Source organism: Lactuca sativa, chromosome 5, assembly GCF_002870075.4.
Source record: "Lactuca sativa cultivar Salinas chromosome 5, Lsat_Salinas_v11, whole genome shotgun sequence".
In the NCBI taxonomy this organism is placed as follows: domain Eukaryota; kingdom Viridiplantae; phylum Streptophyta; class Magnoliopsida; order Asterales; family Asteraceae; genus Lactuca; species Lactuca sativa.
Window position 1 is genome coordinate 315,637,527 of NC_056627.2, and position 23,240 is coordinate 315,660,766.

The 23,240-nt window shown below is 31.7% G+C and overlaps 1 long non-coding RNA gene and 1 pseudogene across 1 annotated transcript; both read right to left on the bottom strand.

Annotated features, from left to right (window-relative positions):
* Positions 1 to 2,752: 2,752 nt before the first annotated feature.
* On the bottom strand, positions 2,753 to 15,330 carry LOC111887953 (uncharacterized; annotated as a pseudogene).
* A 77-nt stretch (positions 15,331 to 15,407) lies between these two features.
* LOC122194510 (uncharacterized) lies at positions 15,408 to 19,896 on the bottom strand. Its single transcript, XR_008223235.1, has 8 exons — positions 19,463 to 19,896; positions 19,310 to 19,359; positions 18,483 to 18,989; positions 18,279 to 18,404; positions 17,659 to 17,769; positions 17,517 to 17,589; positions 17,030 to 17,116; positions 15,408 to 16,650 (listed from the first exon to the last, which is right to left on the bottom strand). It is a non-coding gene; the product is annotated as an uncharacterized LOC122194510 (long non-coding RNA).
* Between the last annotated feature and the right edge of the window lie 3,344 nt (positions 19,897 to 23,240).

Genomic DNA, 23,240 nt, shown 5'->3' on the forward strand with positions numbered 1-23,240 from the left:
CAGAAAAAGTAAATCAAGCAGTCGTTTTGTTTGAAGTAGTTATAAACTTTGTTCTGTATTTTCTCATTGTTGACAATTAGAAAACAAAGGCCTAAATAGGCAAAACATAAGAAAGGAAAGGCACTAATCTAGGAATAAAACAAGGAAATCAAATCAGAAAATATTTTCCATTCTATACTCCCCCTCAAGATGGAGCGTGTAGATTACAAACGCTCAACTTGTCAAGTAGAAGCTTCAATTGTCTAGCACCACTACCACCAAGGGCCTTTGTGAACAAATCTGCAATCTGGTCTTTAGAATTAACATATAATGGCTCAACCTCCTTTGACTCTAATCGTTCTCTTATGAAGTAGCAATCCATCTCAACGTGTTTTGTACGTTCATGAAAAATCGGGTTATTAGTTGTGCTTCACGGCTAGGTTGTCAAAAAATAATTGAGTTGGATGATTCTGATCAACATCCAACTCCTTCAAAATCCACAGTATCCAAAGAACCTCATTGATCGTGGTTTCCATCGTCTGATACTCGGCTTCTGCCAAAGATCTTGATACGACTGATTGCTTTTTTTATTTCCAAGATATTTGTGCCCCTCCTAGAAGGAGTAAAAAACCAGTTCTTGATCTTCTCGACAGCCAAGCCAATATGAATCTATGTAAGCAACAAGGCTTGTACCACCCTCCTTTGGGAGTAAAATTCCTTGCCCTAAAGTAGATTTCAAGTACCTCAAAACTCAGTTGCCTCCATATGACATTGTCGTGGATTAGCCACAAATTAACTTAATACGTTGACTGAATATGCGATGTCTGGTCTGGTTGCTTGTAGGTAAAGGAGTCTACCTACTAACTTCGATATTTGCTAACATCAACACACACTTCTTCATCATCCCTTTTAAGTTTTGAATTTCGTTCCATGGGAAAGGAACTTAGTTTGCACCCCATCATTCCACTATCCTTCAGAATATCCATCACATATTTTTCTTGACTACGAACTAGTCCTTCTCTTGTACAGGCAACTTCGATTCCTAGAAAATATTTTAGTGCACCAAGATCCTTGATGCTAAATTTCTCATCAAGAAATGTATTTGTTCCCTTAATTTTCTTAGAGTCATCACTTATGATAATAACATCGTCCACATATAAGAGAGCTGCCACAAAGGAATTGTTGGTTTTGTATATGAAAAGGGAATGATCAACATGTGATTGTTTAAAACCCACTTCGTTTAAAGTTGATGTAAACTTTTGGTACCAATTTCTGGACGTTTGCTTTAACCTATATAACGACTTCCTTAGCTTACAAACCTTTGTCCCTTTTCAAAGCCTTGTGGAATTTTCATATAAACCTCCTCGTTCAAATCACCATGTAGAAAAGCGTTATTAACATCTAACTGGTGTATCATCTAGTTCATCTTTACTGCAACCACCAAGATAGTTTGAACCGTAACAAGCTTTGCAACCGGAGAAAATGTTTAATGGTAGTCAACTCCTTCCATTTGGGTGAAGCCCATTGCTACAATCTAGCTTTGTACCTCTCTATCTCCCCTTTCGGCTTGTACTTTATCTTGTATACCCACTTGGAATCTATGGCATGTTTTCCCTCAGGTAAGTTCTCAAGAATCCACGTGCCATTTGATTCAAGAGCGTGTATCTCCTTCTTCATTTCTTCTTTCCGATTCTCATCTTGTGTTGCTTGTTTGAAAGTCTTCAACTCATCAATTAAACTGATGGCAGCCAAGAAGGCTTTGTAAGAATCAGATAATTTTTCATATGAAACAAAATTAGCTATAGTGTATTGTCCAGGATTCTTGATCTATGACGAGTGAAGTTTGAGCAATTGATGGTGGGAGCTTGACGACATAATCATTGAATCGAGCAGGTTGCCTTCTAATTCTCTTTTCTCTTAACGTGTCATCATTCACCACACTCGTGTCTTCTGTTTGGATGATAGGATCAGTTATAGTGGGTTGTTATGTGTCGTGTTCTTGACCTTCATCATAATCAGGTTCAACTTTCATGGGTATTTCATCCCCATGTATGTTTTCTACCACATCACTTCTAGGGTTGTTACCCCTATATACTTCTCTTTTATGGTTTTGTCAGCATGATCATCATGATACCATATTGGGAAGTCAAAAATCTCGTGTTCGTTATCTTTGTCATGGGATGCATCAGTGTTGTATGGAAACATATTTTAAAAGAACCTGCCATTCCTCGACACAATTATTTTGCCATGCTCCATATCATAAACTTTATAGCCCTTCGTCCCCGAAAGGTAACCCAAAAACACTCCTGGTCTCCCCAGTCCTTGAACTTATCACCTCCTGTTTCACTACTATGATAACATGGAAGAATTTTGATTCAAACTTGAAATAATCTCATACGATGTCTTATTTCGAGGGTAACTTTGCTTCAAACTTGAACGCCTTAGTGGTTTCGAGAAGGTGATGGTGTTTTCATTCAACCACACCGTTTTGTTATGGTGTGTGTGGGCAAGTGGTCTCAAGTAAAATTCTATGCTCGGTGTAGAAACTGACCATTCGATTTGATGTAAACTCTCCACCATTATCACACTGAACCCTTTTGACAATTTTCTTAAATTGAGTCTTGATCATCTTGTGGAAAGAAATCAAGTAATCACTGGCTTATGATTTATGTTTTAAAAGAAACATCCACAAAGACCGATTGAAGTTGTCAACAATGGTTAAGAAATAGTTCGCTCATGTGAGGGATGGAGTTCGATACTTTCCTCTAATCGTTTGTGCCACACATCAACGGTGGTTATTATAGCCATCCTCTCGCTTCCTACAGTCTCCATTTGATAAAGCCCCTTTATGTATTTACCTACTCCAATTAGCTTATTTGTATGTATGTTTTACATAACATAGAAGTCCGCAAAGAAAGTTATTGCACACCGAAGATCCCTTGCCAATCGGCTAACTGACAACAAATTACATGTAAACTTTGGAACATGTAGGGTGCCCTTGATTCACAACCCGTTAGGCAAGTTGCAAACACCATTTCCTTCAATAGGAATTGAGTCACCATTTGGTATAGTAACTAATAACTCATGTGTGGTCTCTATTTTGCTTTTAAACCAATCGGCTCTGTGGGTGATGTGCTCGGTTGCACCCGAGTCTGTGATCCAATCATTAGGCCTTCCGTATCGTGTTGGCAACTATTGGTACACATTCTTCAACTTCTTGTTCTTTTGTGCAAAAATATTTAGAAATTGTTGATACTGTTCGTTGTTCAGGCCCGATATAGGACTTCTTTTGGTTTCCACATTAGTCGCCTTGATCTTTGTCTTTTGTTGTTGTCTTACCCTTCCTGACTACCACTCTGGATAGCCTATGATTTTGAAGCAATCATCACTTTTGTGACCATGTTTTCCACAAACCTCGCATTGCCCTTATTTGATCAATTGTCGATTTATCCTTGATCATGACGATTCTTTGATTTTAGGGTTTTTGAGTGAGCGGCTCATATAACCCGCTTTGATACCAAATAAACTTTGTTCTTTATTTTTTTCATTATTGACAATTGAAAAACAAAGGCCTAAATAGGCATAACATAAGAAAAAAAGCCACTAATCTAAGCACTAATCTAGGAATAAAAAAAGGAAATCAAATCAGAATATTTTCCATTCTATAGTAGTTGTGTAATGAGCTGCCATATCAAAACAATAATAGACATGTTAGAAACCGCAGCTAAGAAATGGAATCGTGGATTCCAACAGAGTTGGAATTCGAGATTCCACTTCATGACGTGTTTGGTTGACAATTGGGACGAAATTCAGTTATGTTGGATTTTCTTGAAATTCCATTTTTAGTTATTGCTTCGCAGCCAAAAATTGGAATTGTGGATTTCAAGGGAATTGGAATTCGAGATTCCATTCAATGGTGCATTTGGTTGAAAATTTGGACAGAATTTAACTGTCCTTCAAATTTCAAATTTGATGGACTTCAACCATTCTTGAGGGCAGGCGTTTCCAATTTCATTACGCTTTTTATATTAAATGACCAAAATACCCTTGATCACGGTTGAAATTTGGACCTAATCTTTCCATTAAAAAAAAAAAAAGAAAAACAGAAAGCTTAGAGATCACTCAAGCCCTGTGAGAAAAAAAAAAATTGTTTCTTACAAATATTAGCAAAATATTGTGTATAACAAAAATAAACCACAAATAATTAACAATAAATTTTAGTTTTTTTGCAACGTTCGTCCCTGGCACTAACAGTGTAAAAAAATTGTTTAAATAAAATGACTAATTAGTTTCAAGTAAAATGGATTTTTTTCCCTTATCTTCATCTTCTCAATCTCTTGCATCTTAAATCATGAAAACCTAACTAAATTCAATCAACACCCAAAAATTAAAACAAAAACAAGATTTAAAAAAAAAAAAAAAAAAAATCTAACCTAACAACCTTTGGCTTTCTGTTTTTTTTTTCTTCAGTTTGTTGGTACCCATCATCTTAATTTTGTTTTAGTTTTAGTTTAATTTTTTGGGTTTTGGTTCAGTTAGAGTTTAAGATGGAGATTGAGGAATTTTAGTTTTAGAGGATGAAGGAGAAAAAAGAGAGAGACAAAATAGTCATTTCACTTGGACTTCATGCTCCCTCCTCCATAATCTCCATTTTTGTATCCATAAATTTCAGTTACTGAAAAGAACAGCATACGAACTTTCACTATCGAATCACAATTATATATGCATATAGGAGGCAAGGGAACCTCCAAAAAGAATACATACTACCATATCATCTACCATCAATAACTTTCAAATTAAGAGAATTTTTAACATATTAAAATAGATTGAATTCTTCGCTAAATGAAAGTGAAAGCATTTTTTATCAAGTTAAGCATAGATAGACACAACAAATCCAAGTAGCAATTTATCAGTGCAACACTTATTGAAAAGGAAAAAAGAAAAAGGTTATGTGCCTTATATCAGGAACAATACACCATCTGGCATAAGCTTTTTTCCAAAAGCAGTTGGATATGCTAATATATCAGATTTCAAAATTCAAGAACCTGGAAGGAAATCTATAAAGGAAAAAATGGACTAAAAATTAATGAACCAATCTGATAGAATGCTTATTTTCTTTACAACAATGGAATAAAATGAACTTGGTTACTTCCTACTGCCTTTTCTATTTTAATATTATGGCTTGCCAAACATCATAAAGAAAGAAGTTGATTTTTGTACTGTTTAAAATTGTTAATTGCTACCAAAAGAATTTACCATTTTGATGTGCTTCTCCTTAATCTGTCTGCTTTGGCAACTGAAGAATCTCAGTATGTTTAACAAATAAGAAAGATAAACTGATATGAACATGTATGTATGTATGTATGTATAAGGGAAAATTAGGTAACTTCAATCCACCTTCTGATACACAGATAGCAATAACTGCTTTATTCACCATTTTTTTTTAATAAAAATGGCTCATCATTTCCTGAAGATAATAAATAAGCACAAGTTTTAGAAACTGAGGGGTATTACTGGGAATATAGAAACAGAGGGTCATAGACTCATATCTTTTGTAATCAGTGGATAGAAGGCTGAGTTTCATAATTTCGTAACATGAAGTCATAATCACCCAACACCCTTTTTTGAGATTTGAAGGGAACTAAATTTGTACCTTAAAAAACCATCAAGTGTTTTATAGTCATGTTATATAACACTTTGATTCTCGGGAGCATCTTCTTTCCCTTTTCTCCACCACAAGTAAATAAATAATTTAAAATGAATCTCTGACAAAAAGCTCAGCAACTGAACTGAAATGTCAAACTGATTAGCAACTGATCACAGTTTTAACCATTTCAAAGTATTAACTGTCAGGTGAAACTTACAATATGCAATATGGCTTGTGAAGAAGCATTGGGCATTAACTTCTGTTTGCTACATTTGCAGCATAAGTAAAGACGATTTAAAACTAAAGTTATAATTTTTTTTTTAAATGAAGAAACAATAGGAATGATGAAATCCTTCGAATACAAATTTTGGGGGAATCTGATGGGATCCAATTCCATCCATTTTGTCAACCAAACGTGTAACTCAAGGAATCTCCCATTCCAATTCCTTCAAATTTCTATGGAATCCATGAACCAAACATGCCCTAGGTTGTTCTTGGGATTACAATAGAACAACATGCTGATATAGAACAAGTGCCTCATATTGTAAGTGTGTTTTCATTTCTGCCAATACCTTAGTTTCTCTGTATCACATGCAATTATCAAATTCACAGGCTTTTATGATTAATAATTGTATATAACTGTAGTAAGCTGATGTATAGGCTAGAAATCTGTAATTTAGGCTGATAATTAGCTTGTGTATGGAGTATATATTGAGGATTCTTCTCAAAGAGAAGACCCATCTTTTTCCCAAAAAAAACTCTCTAAATTGTCAAATTAGAAGTGTAGTTTGTGAGGGTAGAAGAGTAAATTTACTTGCCACTTTTTGAATTGGATCAGAATCCAGTGGAAACAGAAGCAGTCGTTTTGTTTGAAGTAGTTGTGCAATGAGCTGCCATATTGAAACAATAATAGACATGTTAGAAACCACACCTAAGAAATGGATTCGCGGATTCCGACAGAGTTGGAATTCGAGATTCCATTTCATGACATGTTTGGGAATTCAGTTCTGTTGGATTTTCTTGAAATTCTATTTTTAGTAACTTCATAGTCTTACGGTCAACAGATCACCACCAGAAAGAATGAGATGAAATCCATACTTTCTTAACATAATTCGTTTGGCTAAAATAAAAGGTAACAACAACAATAATCACAGCTGAATGAAGAGGTTCCTACAAAAAAAACTGAAGTTTTTTAACAAAAATCCCATATATAATACTTTTTATTCACAAAAGGGAATTGATTATTACCTCATCAGAGATACGAAAGTATACATCAGCACCTCTTTATATTAATTGACCACTTGATTTTAACATTTCAATCCACCATGAGGCATTTCCTTCCCTGATGTAAAGATCTACCAGGCATACTAAATAAGTACTGAAGGTGTTTCTGTGCAATATTCAGCATCTTTTTTGATTGATTCAACATGAAGTAAGTTAATCCCATCATTTCCTGCAGATAAGCACAAGTTTTTAGGAACAGAGGGGTATTTCTGGAAATAAACAAACAGAGTTACAGACTCATATCTTTTGTAATTCAGTGGATAGAAGACAGAAATCACCCAACACCCTTATTTGAGATTCAATGGAACTAAAAGCGTATCTTTGTAGTGGCCTTGAAACAAAAAGCTCAGCATATAAATTGTTAAAAAAATCACAACACCTCTTGGAAGTATCCTCATTTGATTAAGATTCAAGCTTACTTTCCTTATGCCCCCAAAAATCAATTTTCAATCTCTAAAAATCCTGCAGTAAGAAAATTACAAACATAAGTCCATATATTTTTGTAGCAATGACAATCAAAATCTGTTTCAAATATGGAAATTTAACACTTCAGCCTAACGTATATTAATTAGAACCCAATACACTTCTATTTCTAATTGAGTTAAAACTACAAACAATCAATTTTCTTTCCCCAATTGAATCTCTAATAGCTCAATAATTTAATCCAATAACATTAAAACATTTCATCAAACACCTAAAGTGCACAGAAGAAGAATCTACAACTAAACAGTACTTTTTTGGGTTTCAAGACTATTTAAACTTAACTATTGTTTGACCAATCATCTTCATTTGATGGGTGCTTTCTATTAGGTGACCTGCTTCAAAAAACCAACAAAACAAAAAATAAATGGAGGAGAAAACTGTACTTTATGAAAAACTCCATGTCATTCAAGTTTTACTTGATAAAAAAAAATTAAAAAACAGATTGTATCACAGGAAATGTACTTACATAAACAAAACCATGTAATTTTAATGTGAAAATGAGAAACAATGGACTTTAAAAACTTACATGTAACAGGATGATCAAAGGCTTCATGGTCTGAGAAGGATAAACGGTAGCAACCTGACAATAAGAACATGTTGTTTAACTGTATCAAGAATGAGAAATAAATTTCAGAAGTAAAGAGGAGGGACTAGAATGAGAAATAAATTTCCCCTTATGGCACATGAAAATTTCAGAGATGTTTAATATCAATTAAACAAGATCAAATTATAGCACAAAAGAATGTAATATCAGAAAATGGTACTGCTTTTATGTTATGGTATAAAAAATTTTGTCTGACATCAAAATCATATGTGTATATTATCTTACTACTATACTATAACAACATACGCTAAAATAGTACTTTGGAGGAATAGGACATTTTCCATCAAAAATGAATTGTCAAATTATCCATGAGGCAAACTATTTGATGAGCCATGGAACATATTAAAAATAGGTACAACATAAAGATACAAGATGTGGGCTTCTAAATAAAGTCAATGTAAGAATATGTGTATATGAATATGAAATCTAGAGTTGATAAAAAAAAAAAAAACAATCATGGAACAATTAAAATGCTGTTCAATAAAAAGAATTGACTAAATAACAAATATAATTTGTACCAGGTGTACCAAATAAGCTCTGATGGCGTTTTCATGCAATATTCAACATTTTTTTTTTTGATAAAAAAGCACATCAATTCCTGAAGATAAAAAATAAAGCACAGGTTTTAGGAACAGAGGGGTATTTCAGGAAATACACAAACAGGGTCATAGAGCTACCTGTTCACTTACATATTGTTTCCATGCTTTGTCAGGTTGTAATCAGTGGCAATTTGATAAAGCAAGTTCATAACATGAAGACCCAACACCCTTTTTTGAGATTCAATAATGTACCTTTAAACATTAACACAGAAAAGCTAAATAAGAACATAAAAAGCATCAAGTGTTTTATAGTGTTAAGGTTAACTTTGATTCGCAGAAGCATCTTCTTTTCCTTTTCTCCACCATAAAAATGTTATGTATTTCTAAAACCTTTTCTTGTTGCAGAGTAATGAATGCAATTTGTCAAAGGAATTGGAACTAAGAATATCAGAGTAATGTAAGGGAATTTGTGCTTCACAGAATATTTTTGAAAAAATCAGCTACACAACACTCAGTAATATTACTCTAAGAAGATTGATAAATCATTCATCTATTGTTTCCAGAATCATTGATATTCGATAATGAATAATAGTAAAACAAAATTATCTATTTAATTATTCAGATATACAAAAACTGCAATACCTTGATCACGGTTAATTTGGACCTAATCTTTCCATTAAAAAAAAAAAACTACCAGAAAGCTTGTGATTCATCTTTCGTGATGAATAATGATATTGGAGAAAGATCACTCAGGCCCTGTGAGAAAAAAAAAATTGTTTCTTACAAATATTAGCAAAATATTGTGTATAACTAAAAATCCACAAATAGTTAACAATCAAATTTAGTTTTTTTGCAATGTTCATCCCTGGCACTAAAGGTGTAAAAAATTGTTTAAATAAAATGACTCATTAGTCTTAAGTAAAATGGCTTTTTTCCCTATCTTCATCTTCTCAATCTCCTTCATCTTAAATCATAAAAACCTAACAAAATTAAATCAACACCCAAAAATTAAAACAAAATCAAGATAAAAAAAATTGAAAAAAAAAATCTAGCCTAACAACCTTTAGTTTTCTGTTTTTTCCTTCAGTTTTTTGGTACCCTGGATCTTAATTTTGTTTTAGATTTAGTTTAATTTTTGGATTTTGGTTTGATTAGAGTTTAAGATAGAGATCGAGGAATTTTAGGTATATAGGATGAAGGATAAAAAGACGGGGGCAAAATAGTCATATTTCACTTGGGCTTCAATGGCATTTTGCAACACCATCGGTACCACCAGGGAGAAAAGTTTCAACAAAATAGTCATACTTTATCGACCTGTTGTGCAACAAACGAAATATCTAGATGAAAACCATAAGTTTTGAAATATCACAAGGACGAAATTGTAATTTACTCTATAAATAATAATAGTGGCATGTTACCTGGCAATAACGAAGATCAAAGTTGTAGAACGAGTAAGTCAACAGTATATCATGCAAAATGCATATATTTGGATTATCATCACCCTCATAGAACAACAATGAGCTGTCAAGTCCTTACCTTAAAAACAAAAATAAAATACTTAAAATAAAAATCAACATTTTAAATAATTTGAAATGCATGGTTATTTTCATACCACATCATTCTCGATCAAACCCTCCCTTTCTCTAACTTTTGTAAACCTTTTAGCCTGTTCCGGAGAAATACTCTGCAACATAAATTGCAATAAATATAATACGTGGGTGACAGAAGTTGGAGGGCAAAATAGTCATTTACCTTCCATTGGTTTTTGACAGATATGTATTCTGATGTTTTAACTGAGACAACATACTGCATATTTGCATATGTTGAATTGTATGAAGAAGATCCTACTAAAATTGCCCAAACCTGGAATTACATGTCGATAGCAGATTTATTTAAAATTTGCCAAAAGGGTAAATGTGTGAATTGGGTAAAATTTTCAAAGTGCAATGTCTTAATAAGAAAGAGTTGAAAGTACGATAATGTAATAGAAAGAAGTGGATAGGGTGGGTGTGGGTGTGGGTGTGTTTATATTTTAGAAAAATTTTGGAATTAGAAAAATGTGGAAAACAATGATTATCGGTTTTCCAAAAATTTCCAACTTCTTTGTAATTTTAGAAAACGGAAAATTTTCATTTTCCATGAAAAATTTAGAAAAATAGACGAACTAAATGCGTTTTCAAAATTTTCATTTTTATTGGAAATTTTTTCCGAAAAATGGCCCATTTTTCCGCAACTAAACGCAACCTAAGCATCTTTTTAGATTGATTCAACATGAAGTATGTTAATCCCATCATTTCCTGCAGATAAATTTTAGGAACGGATGGGTATTTATGGAAATAACCAAACAGAGTTATAGACTCATATCTTTTGTAGTTCAGTGGATAGAAGACGGAAATCACCTTTTTGATTAAAAATATAACTTTGTAGTAGCCTCGGAACAAAAAGCTCAGCATATAAATTGTTAAAAAAATCACAACACTTCTTGGAAGTATCCTCATTTGATTAAGATTCAAGCTTACTTTCCTCATGCCCCCAAAATACAATTTTCAATCTCTAAAAATCCTGCAGTAAGAAAATTACAAACATAAGTCCACATATTTTTGTAGCAATGATGATCAAAATCTGTTTCAAATATGAAAATTTTACACTTCAGCCTAACGTATATTAATTAGAAAGAAAACCTAACTTAATTAAACAGAAACACACAATTTTATATGCAACTTTTAGTTAGAAGCAAAATATACTTCTATTTCTAATTGAGTTAATACTACAAACAATAAATTTTCTTTCCCTGATTGAATCTCTAATAACATTAAACACCTAAAGTGCACAGAAGAAGAATCTACAACTAAACAATACTTTTTTGGGTTTCAAGACTATTTAAACTTAACTGTTGTTTGACCAATCATCTTCATTTGATGGGTGCTTTCTATTAGGTGACCTGCTTCAAAAAACCAACAAAACAAAAAATAAATGGACGAGAAATAGAGAGATCACTCATGCTCTGTGAGATAAAAACTCTTTATTTCAATTATTAGCAAAATATTGTGTGTATAATAAATAAATAAATAACACAAAGTAAAATGACTAATTAGATAAAGTAAAATGACTTTTTTTGCCCTTATCTTCATCTTCTCAATCTTCTTCATCTTAAATCATAAAAATCAAACCAAATTCAAGCAACGCCCAAAAATTAAAGAAAAATCATGGTATTGTTTTTTTTTTTTTTTTTAAAAGTTGTTGGTACCTTGGATCTTAATTTTGTTTTAGTTTTAGCTTAATTTTTGGGTATTGGTTTGATTAGAGTTTAAGATTATAGTTGAGGAATTTTTGGTTTACAGGATGAAGGATAAAAAGAGAGGGACAAAATAGTCATATTTCACTTGGACTTCACGAACATTTTGCAACACCAACAGTACCACCAGTGAGAAAACTTTCAACAAAACTATACTTTATTGACCAATTGTGCAACAAATGAAATATCTAGATGAAAACCATAACTTTTGAAATATCACAAGGACGAAATTGTAATTTACACTATAAATAATAATAGTGGCATGTTACCTGGCAATAACCGAGATCAAAATTGTAGGATGAGTAAGTCAACAATGAGCTGTCAGTCCTTTACCTTAAAAACAAAAATAAAATACTTAAATAAAAAACCACATTTTAAATAATTTGAAATGTATGGTTATTTTCATACCACATCTTTCTCAATCAAACCCTTCCTTCCTCTAATTTTTGTAAACCTTTTATACTCTGCAACATGAAATTGCAATAAATACAATAATTGAGTGATAGAACTTGGAGGGCAAAATAGTCATTTACCTGCTATTGGGTTTTGATAGTCAATCATGTACTCTGATGTTTTAACTTAGACAATATACTGACTCGCTGTATATGTTGAATGGTATGAATAAGATCCCACCAAGAATGCATAAACCTGGAACTACATGTCATGAACAGATTTAGTTAAAATTAGCCAAAAGGTAAATTTCACCAAAATATAAAAACCTCTTTTTGCCCCTATAGAATATTCTCTGTTTTAAAGCATCTGGATCCATGACTCAGCCTTCATAATCCAAAAAGCTTGACCACTGTATAACATAAATAGCATTATTTAATTTATTTTTCTCTTAATTTTTATACGAGTATACAAAAAGGCAGCTTTCTTGGAAAAGCAACATACTTTATTCTTTTTTCCAATATAGGCAATGTTCATTAGTTTTTACCCATAGCAACGTACTTTTTTTACCCATAATAGCAACGTACTTACATTTTTTTTAGCAATGTACTTTATTCTTTATCCATATTTGCAGCATACTTGAAATTATATTTTCAACCTGTAATGTACTTTATTTATTTTTTAGAGAATCTTTTTGGGGATTAGGGTATAGTTATGCTCCTTAAATGTATGACATAATTTTTTAATGAAGCTTTTTGAGGTTAAATTATGCTCCTTGAACATGGAAATGGAAGAGATGAAGAAGACATAGGCAAAATAGTCATTTTCATAAATTTAACATATGGGCTGTTTGAAGTTGAGACCCAAAGACCAAACAATACACATTATCACACAATGAAATGAGTACCACATTTTTTGTTGAAATTTCATCATGATCCGTGAAAATGGAAATGAAAGAGATTTAACATATAGGTGACGACCCAGTTACCAAAGTGTTATGAAACCATGAAATAAGGACCAAAATTGCAAAAATATTCCCTTTTGACGATAAGGACATATTGTTGAACTGTAACAAGACAAGACACTCCCAGAATCCTCCACTATATAAGTAAAGAGAAGGGAATGATATACCTGAAATCAGTAGAACACATTTTAAAAAAATGATAAACATATTTTGCCTTAAGGAATACACAAATGCACTTTAAAACCTCAGAGAATGTTAATAACAAATAAACATGATCAAATTATAGTACATAAATTTATCTGGTTAGACCTTTCATATATGGGCCCCATCCCAGCATCTATAGGGAGACTTATTTCAATTACAAGCAACTTCAATGTATTCAAAGTTGTTAAATTGGACTGTTCAAGCACCACAGCTGAATGAAGAGGTCCTGCAAAAATGGAATTTTTTTTTTAACAAAATACTCATATATAATAATTTTATTCACCAACAAGAATTGAATATTACCTCATCAGAGATAAGAAGATAAACATTTCAACCCACCAAAGACCACAGCCACACCTTGTGGAATTTCCTTCCCTAATGTCCCAATTCGCTAAATTAAAAGCACATCTTTTTTTGATTGACTCGACATGAAGTATGTTAATCCCATCATTTCCTGAAGAGCACAAGTTTTAGGAACAGAGGGGTATTTATGGAAATACACAAACAGGGTCATAGGCTCATATAATCTTTTGTAATCATTGAGATTCGATGGAACTTAAAGTGTATATTTGTAGTAGAAGAAATGAAACAAGGATGCTAAAAAGGACAAATAAATGAAAGTAAGTTGTTATTTATTGCATTTAGCCTTAAAAAATAACCTACACTGCAATAACCACACACAAAATTGGGCATCAATAAGCCTTACTGACAAAAAGATTAAAAACTCAAATAAAAAATAATAATAATAATAATAAACGCATGTTCTTAAAGATAGATGTTTATGTCTGTTATTATGAATTTATGATAACAAGACAGAGTTAGCGAAAAGTTCAGCAAAGTCAAACACATTACATTGTGATTGAACAAAAGGATTTGAAGTTACACTAAATTGTAACAATTTTTGAAAATGAGACAACCTTTTAACCCAGTGAATATGAGTTCTTGAAGGTTGTAGCATGATTTCAATAAAGAATCTTATCAGTGCAACTGATAAGAAAATGATTAACCATCATACCAGTATCAGAAGGAATCTTTGAACAAAAGCTCAGCAACTGATGACAACATTAACCATTTAAAAATATCAACTGGAGAAACTTACAATATGTAATGTCTGTGGCACACAAAATATGGCTTGTGCAGAAGAGTGATTCACTTGCTCTGTATCACATGCAATTATGAACTTCACATATACTCCTCCAATACAGGATCCATGTTGCAATGTTATACAATTGAACTTTTAAGACATAGTATAAAATCAGATACAAAACCAATTTGTATCTTATGAGAAGCTGCAAGGGCAATAAATAAATAGTTTTAAAATGATAAATTTTAAACTCTTAGAACTATGTGCAACTTTCACTAGGTATATAATTAGCTGAAAAAACATACCGATGGGTATAGTTTCTATAGGTTATGGCTCTATGCATCAGTACTAACCTGTTTTAACCACTCATTTGTAGCCTGCTTGAAAATAAATAAATAAATAAAAACATTTCTCAGAAACATCTAAAACTACATGGTGAAAAATAAAAGAAGAAGAAAGTACATGAATGCCATGATCATACCTTTTGATTCAAGCTAAATGCAAAACTGGCTTCTTTTTTTTGTATCATCTATACATCACACAAAGAGATTTAGAAACAGAGAACATTACACATATACAAAAACATTTTAACGTAACAAAGACTTTGTGTTCTTTATTCTTGGAATCTCAGAAATAAGAAGAGAGACGATGACATAAACAGGCCCACAAAACCTCTTGGAAGTATCCTCATTTGATTAAGATTCAAGATACACGTCTATATCTAATTGAGTAAAAATACAAATAATAAATTATCTTTACCTAATTGAGTCTTTAATTAAGACATTTCATCAAACACCTAAAGTGCATAGTAGAAAGATCTACAACTAAACAATACTTTTTGGGGTTTCAAAAATATTAAAATTTTACCCACATCACCACTTGCTTGACCGATCATCTTTGCTTGATGGAATGCTTTGGATTAGGTGACCTAATTCAAAAAACCAACAAAACAAAAAATAAATGGAGGAGAAACAAAAAGAAACCCAGGGAGGTTGTAGCGTTAGTTAAGGCTGCAATTAAGTAAAATCATGTCATTAATTTACCTTTTAGTGATGATGATGCAATTCTTAGAAAAAAAAAAGAAATCAGATGAGAAAGATCTACAACTTTCTTTTTATATATATATTCTAAAACTTGGTTTTTTAATTTTTTTTTTTTTAGAAAATTATCTTCTAATAAATTTCTTTTATATGAAATCATTTGTAAAACTGGGTTTTTTACAAATATTTTTTATGTGTGTTTTTAACATATATTCTGTCCCATCGAATTTTCTTTGTTTTACAATTTTATACAAATTTTGATAGGAATTTCAAACCAAATGTGATAATGTGATTAGTTTCTAATTAGCTTTTGCCTTTTATTCACACAAAACTTTTGCTTCCACTCCAATGCATAGAGATAATAAATAAACACAAGCACAACACCCTTTTTTCAGATTCAAAGGAACTAAATCTGTACCATAAAAAACCATCAAGTGTTTTACAGTCATATGTTATAACACTTTGATTCTCGGGAGCATCTTCTTTCCCTTTTCTCCACCACAAGTAAATAAAGAATTTTAAAATGAAATGTCAAAGTGATTAGCAAATGATCACAATTTTAACCATTTCAAAGTATTTATTAATTGGGTGAAACCTACAATATGCAATGTCTGTGGCACACAAAGTATGGCTTGTGAAGAAGCATTGGGCGCTAACTGCTGTTTACTACATCTTGCAAGTGTGTTTTCATTTCTGCCAATACCTTAGTTTCTCTGTATCACATGCAATTATCAAATCCACACACACACACACACACACACACATATATATATATATATATATATATATATATATATATATATATTCAATACTGATTTTATGCTTCAGATTTTTCAGCAAAATATATTTCCTATCACATGCTTTTATTGTCAATAACTGTATATAACTCTAGCAAGCTGATTTATAGGCTAAGAATCTGTAATTCTGGCTGATAATTAGCATGTGTATTGAGTGTAGATATTGAGGATTCTTCTCAAAGAGAAGACCCATCTTTTTCCCAAAAAACTCTCTAAATTGTCAAATTAGTAGTGTAGTTTGTGAGGGTAAAAGAGTAAATTTACTTGCCAGTTTTTGAATTGGATCAGAATCCAGTGGAAACAGAAGTAGTCGTTTTGTTTGAAGTAGTTGTTCCACCAGCTGCCATATCAAAACAGTAATAATAGACATGTTAGAAACTGCAGCTAAGAAACGGAATCACGGATTCTGACAGAATTGGAATTCAAGATTCCATTTCATAACGTGTTTGGTTGACAATAGGGACAGAATTTAGTTCTGGTGGATTTTCTTGAAATACCATTTTCAGTGATCGCTTCGCAGCCAAGAATTGGAATTGTGGATTCCAAGGGAATTGGAATTCGAGATTCCATTCAGACAGAATTCAACTCTGTCAAATTCCTCAAATTTCAAATTTGATGGATTTCAACCATTCATGAGGACAGGTGGTTTCAATTTCATTACTCTTTTTTTTATTAAATGACCAAAATACCCTTGATCACGGTTGAAATTTGGACCTAACCTTTCCAATAAAATAAAATAAAGAACACCAGAAAGCTTGTGATTCATCTTTCGTGATGAATTAGCATGGAGAGAGATCACTCAAGCCCTGTGAGGAAAAAAAAATGTTTCTTACAAATAGTAGCAAAATATTGTTTTAGTAAAATGACTCATTAGTTTTAAGTAGGCTTTTTTTCCCTTATCTTCATCTTCTCAATCTCCTTCATCTTAAATTATAAAAACCTAACTAAATTCAATCAGCACCCAAGAATTAAAACAAAATCAAGATCAAAAAATAAAATTAATCCAACCTAACAACCTTTAGTTTTCTGTTTTTTTCATCAGTTTGTTGGTACCCTGGATCTTATTTTTGTTTTAGTTTAATTTTTGGATTTTGGTTTGATTAGAGTTTAAGATGGAGATTGAGCAGTCAAGTCCTTTACCTTAAAAACAAAAACAAAATACTTAAAATAAAAAACCACATTTTAAATGTATGGTTCTTTTCATACCACATCTTTCTCGATCAAACCCTCCCTTTCTCTAATTTTTTGTAAACCTTTTAGCCTGTTCCGGAGAAATACTCTGCAACATGAAATTGCAATAAATATAATACGTGGGTGACAGAAGTTGGAGGGCAAAATAGTCATTTACCTCCCATTGGTTTTTGACATACATGTATTCTGATGTTTTAACTGAGACAACATACTGCCTCTGTGCATATGTTGAATTGTATGAAGAAGATCCTACTAAAATTGCCCAAACCTGGAATTACATGTCGATAGCAGATTTAGTTAAAATTTGTCAAAAGGGTAAATGTGTAAATTGGGTCAAATTTCAAAGTAGAATGTCTTAATAAGAAAAAGTTGAATGTACAATAATGTAGTAGAAAGAAAATGAAACTAGGATGCTATAAAACACTTACATAAAATGCCCATAGATTTGATTCATGATCAAATGCAAGTGTGTTTCTCTTGCTTTGTATCACATGCACTTATGAACTTTACACACACACACACACATATATATACATACATACATACATATATATATATATATATATATATTTATATATATAAGGAGTGAAAACCTCTTTGTGGACTAAAACAAATTCTTTTGGAGCCTTTGGATCCATTGCACCATTACTCTAAAAAGATGGATAAATCATTCATATATTCGATAATGAAAATTATCTAGTAAGTACTAATTGGAAAACAAAATTATCTTCTATTAAAGTATTAAGATATATGATAAGGTAACAAAAATTGCAATACCTGATCCCATTTCTTGTACAGATCACCACCAGAAAGAATGAGATGAAATCCATACTTTCTTAACATAATTCGTTTGGCTAAAAAAAAGGTAACAACAACAATAATCACAGCTGAATGAAGAGGTTCCTACAAAAAAAACTGAAGTTTTTTAACAAAAATCCCATATATAATACTTTTTATTCACAAAAGGGAATTGATTATTACCTCATCAGAGATACGAAAGTATACATCAGCACCTCTTTATATTAATTGACCACTTGATTTTAACATTTCAATCCACCATGAGGCATTTCCTTCCCTGATGTAAAGATCTACCAGGCATACTAAATAAGTACTGAAGGTGTTTCTGTGCAATATTCAGCATCTTGCTTTGATTGATTCAACATGAAGTAAGTTAATCCCATCATATCCTGCAGATAATATATATAAGCACAAGTTTTAGGAACAGAGGGGTATTTCTGGAAATAAACAAACAGAGTTACAGACTCATATCTTTTGTAATTCAGTGGATAGAAGACGGAAATCACCCAACACCCTTATTTGAGATTCAATGGAACTAAAAGCGTATCTTTGTAGTAGCCTTGAAACAAAAAGCTCAGCATATAAATTGTTAAAAAAAATCACAACACCTCTTGGAAGTATCCTCATTTGATTAAGATTCAAGCTTACTTTCCTTATGCCCCCAAAAATCACTTTTCAATCTCTAAAATCCTGCAGTAAGAAAATTACAAACATAAGTCCATATATTTTTGTAGCAATGACAATCAAAATCTGTTTCAAATATGGAAATTTTACACTTCTGCCTAACTTATATTAATTATAGGCAACTCTTAGTTAGAGCCAAATACACTTCTATTTCTAATTGAGTTAAAACTACAAACAATCAATTTTCTTTCCCTAATTGAATCTCTAATAGCTCAATAATTTAATCCAATAACATTAAGACATTTCATCAAACACCTAAAGTGCACAGAAGAAGAATCTACAACTAAACAGTACTTTTTTGGGTTTCAAGACTATTTAAACTTAACTATTGTTTGACCAATCATCTTCATTTGATGGGTGCTTTCTATTAGGTGACCTGCTTCAAAAAACCAACAAAACAAAAAATAAATGGACGAGAAATAGAAAGAAAAAACGAAACCCAGAAATCGGAGGAGAAAAGAGACAACTAAACTCACAACCTAGAAATCAGAGGAGAAAGACGGACTCTTTTTCTTGATCGATGATGACGGTGAACCAAACTGACATCGGAACCAGACGTCATACTACAACGACAAAGAATAAAGGTACAACCCAATAGCCCCAGTGATGAAGGGAGGCCTGAAGATCTTAGCCGAATTTAAAATACCTAACAAAAACAAAAACGAAATCAATAAAATACACACACAAAAAAATCAAGAACGTTAACCTAACAGAGGAAGAGGGGAACGCAGAGGATTGTTGAACGCCGGAGAATGAAAGAACGAGGAAACGGTGGTGTCGATAGAAGAAAAAGAACCTCCAAATAAAACCCTCTTCTTCAAAGAAACATGTATCTATGGTGTTTGGAGAGAAGCGAGAGGGATGAGTGAAGAAGGTTATTTTAAGCGCGAATACACCGACCCAACCCTTTCGACTTCCGATTTCTAACGGTTCTTTTTATAAAACATTCCTAAATTACCATACTAACAAAATAACATTTCCATTTATCTTAAACCCCTTAACTTTTGTTTTTTATTTTTTTAAACCACATTTTTATCTTTTACTAAAAACTGGTCCTTACATTTTTTATTCTAGGCTTTAACCTGTCTTTTTTTAATTTTTATTACAAATTAGGTCTAAACTTGTTTTTTTTACAATTTTCTTTTTATATGTTTTCTAAAATTTAGGCTTTTTAAAAAAGTTTTTTTTGTTACAACTTTACAAAATTTGATTTTTTACAAATATTCTTTTATTTACGTTTTACATATGTTTTTTTTAGATTTCTCTAATTTTATAAATTATATTTTTTTAATTCGTTTTCTATATTCTACAAAAATTATTTTCTACATCTGTGTTTTTTTTTTCAAATTGTTTTTAAGAAATTAGTATTCTTTATAAAGTTATATTTTACAAAGATTTATATCTTCGTTTTTATGCATGTATTAAAAAAACTATATTTAAATAGTTATTATTTTTAAAATTTTATTTACTATTTTTTACATATTCGTTTTCATGTGTCTATAGTTATAAAAACGTGTAGGAGTTGTGATTTTTTTTCTTGATATATTTGCTTTTAAAAACCAAAAGAGAATCTTTTTAAGGAAAGTATTTTTATATTACAGTTAAATATAATCCTACTATGGATGCTTATTGTACAAACTATATTTTCCGCAAGATATATTATGTCCCATCCAAATTTCTTTGTTTTACAATTTTGGAATTGTGGAAACATTTAAATATTTTAAAAGGATGTCCATCCTTAACTCGGAACATTTAAAAAGTCTCTCGTTTCATAATCTTTAAAATATATACCATTATATAACTAAATAATATATAACTAAAAAAAAAAAGAAAATGTTGAAATATTTAAAAATATCGAAAAATTCAATCACTATGTTGAAATAACTAAAGAAATGATCTAGGTTTATTCTATTATAGCAACTTATTTATGAAAAATAACAGAAGAATTACTAACCTCTTGATGTTCTTGATCTTTTGGAATATTCCTTAACTGAGATATGATCACAACCATATTTTCTTGGATGAAGAGGACCGGTAGTAGGAATCCCTGTTTGTTTCACACCCAAGACTCCAAGAGAGTACCAAAAAATAAACTAGGATGAGGGTCAATTTCACAAACCCTAAGAGGGTAAGAAATCGTCTACTAAGAAAGGGGAGGAAGAAGGACGACAAAAAATCAAGTCAAGGTTCAAGGAGAATGAAAATCCCAAGTATCTTATTTATAACATGGATCCTTGCATTAGTTTCATCCTCCATCCCATGTTGGATGGAGTGAACTGTGAGTTTCATCTCCTATCCTATGTGGGATGGAGTGATTTTCGAATTTCCCCTTATCCTTAAGTGTTTAGGAACATTCCAGTTAGTTAACATTTAACCTGTTAATATTCAACCATTTAATTAAATAAAACTATTTAATTAATTTCCAAAATAATTTCTAACCAACTGGTCTAGATCAATTGGTCACCAGGGTTGCCTGGGTGGTTTTCCTTTGGGAGGTCTCGTGTTCGATACTTCTTGGAGGCTTTTCCATAAGTGAAGCGGGTAAAAGGGGTAATGGGGTAACTCCCATGGGCGAAGGTTCGGGAAAAGCATACTGCCCACTTGGATGTCACTGCCGACTAGAACCACTAACATAATCTTACTCTTTCGTTCTAAAAAAATGCAAAATAATTTCAAATTAAATTATTAAACTATAATAAATTAACAAACTTATTTTCTCCTACTTCTTTTTGTTCAATTGGGTTGTGAGGGCAAACTAAAAGGACCCTGTTATTATTAGAAAATTTTACCATTAGCTAATGACATTGGACACTATTTCCAACAAATAAATTATTTTTCCCTAATTGAATCTCTAATAGCTGAATAAGTTGTTTAATATTTTAATCTGACTTATGATTATTTACTTCTCTTTACATAATTTAATCGGAAAATGACATTGTATCCTGATACTGTTTCCGGAGTTGGTTTAATCAGTGCCTAAATATTTTTTAAACATTTTTTTTTGTTGCTTTTATGGGGAGCATAAGGTCATTTTTGTCAGGTCCAATTGGTCATCATGAAAGAATCGAAGGAGTAAACCAGTGTTTGGTGTGTCAAACCAATAAATATAGGGATATAATAATAATAATTAAACACGATTCACTGTACCAATATGCTAAAAGATAGTATAAAGCAAATAGGGTCGGTCCACAGAGATACGGGACTTAATGAATGACCATATTTTCACATGATACACTATTACCAATTGTTAAAAAAATAATGGGGAATTTTGTTTAAATTAAACTTCGCTAAAAGATAAATCAAAGGCTAAAATTCAGAAATTAGCATGACATTTTCGATTCCAAGATCTATTTGATTACTATGTTGTAAGATATGACATGATTTCAATTTATGTTCAATTTAGGTTGGTAATTAAGACATTAACATGCTCTAATATCTCTAAATTGACAAAAGTATTTTATTCAAAACAGGATCTTTAAGTAAAACTTCATTTAGTTGATAAAATCCAAACGAGCTCTTAGATTAGATCACCAAAAGACTTTAAGTTCAAACAATTATTACCAACAATGTCCAATCTTCCTCATAAACTCAGGAATATGAACATACAATCTTTGATTACACTAATTTGCATTCTGTTAAAACCAATTAAGTGCTTGTTACCAATTACAAATCATAAAACATATACGAATTTCACAATTTGACGAACAAGAGTGATACGAACCCTAATTTTATTGATCAAGTGAAATTAGTACAAATCAAACATATAATGAAGACCAGATCAAAGATTACTAGATAAAAACATAAAATTAAGTTCACATCATAGTCTAACAACAAGTAATTTCGGATCTAAAACCGGAAATGAATAAAAAAATTGCCAAACATGACAAATTTAGAACATAAAATCAACAAGTTTTGATCTTAAAACAAACTTATAAAATGCAAATCAAAGTGTTTCCAAAATGCTAAATGGTGATATGATCTCCCAAAATCGCCCTCTTGACGTCCCAAGTCGAAGTGTCTCAAAAATGCCTAAAAAGACAAGATAAATCAGAAGTTGCAAAATTCAAAAGTTGTCAGACTGAATTACACAGCCCGTGTAATTTTTTCCTTGAGAAAGTGCGGGCCGTGTAACATGTTATTATGCTGAAAGATCTCCAAAGCGCGAGACGCATAATGTATGCTTTGTGAAAGCACGATCCGTGTGAAAACCTGGAAAATGCTCATTTTCCAATTTTTTAATTTCTTCAATTTAGCTCC